Source organism: Myotis daubentonii, chromosome 4, assembly GCF_963259705.1.
Source record: "Myotis daubentonii chromosome 4, mMyoDau2.1, whole genome shotgun sequence".
NCBI lineage: Eukaryota > Metazoa > Chordata > Mammalia > Chiroptera > Vespertilionidae > Myotis > Myotis daubentonii.
Window position 1 is genome coordinate 27,973,470 of NC_081843.1, and position 928 is coordinate 27,974,397.

Genomic DNA, 928 nt, shown 5'->3' on the forward strand with positions numbered 1-928 from the left:
ATCACTTTCACTCACTGATGAACTGGTTTAAATTCGGCTTACAATGGGCATTCTTAGCAACACCATCTTTACACGTATTCTTCATCACCACCACACTCATTACAAAGTGTATTTCCATGACTGATATAAAACTCCTTTGATTGCAGCTTGCAAATAGTGTCCTTAGAAATTCGTGAAGAACTCACTACATGCATTGCAGAATGAGCATCACCTCCACTCCCTGAAGTAACATCGTTCAAAACACAGCTTGCAAGGAGCTTTGTTTGATACACGCTTGTTTCAAATGTCCCTCCCAATCACTGAAATACATTGTGCACAGCAGAGCTGGCAAGTACTTTTTAGGGAAATCTAACTACATGTGTTCTTAACACATTAATACGTGTGTTAAAGAATGTGTATCACTTCTAGCTCACAAGTGTACTTTCAGAAACATGTTAATTACAAGTGTTCATAACACTGCACTATATGTACTATAGAATTGGTATGACTTTCATGCTGAAAGGAAATTTTGGAAATTACAAAGCATTATCTTATTTCTAATACTTTGATAACTTTTGTTTTAACATATAAGGCATAATATTGTCAGCAAAATATTACTCACGGTTTCCCATTGTTCTCTGGCTCTCTCTAACTTCTGAATATTAGTTTTATAAGAACTGACATCAAAGTATAGCAGTTCTAATCAAAAACTTAATCTTTTATTATAATAAAAACTATCAAGAAATCACTCAGTAGATTTTGATAAGGAAAATGCTGAGGATATAGCAGTTAAAAGGTACCTGCTTTTAAGAGTTGGGAGGAAAATTTATTAACCAGCATATAATAAACAGACGAATTTTAAGAATTAGTAGAACTTCAATCAGGTAAGTGCTATGAAGATCATCTCCCAAAGAGACAGGGCTCTACAACAGAGAATGGTGAGAGAGGA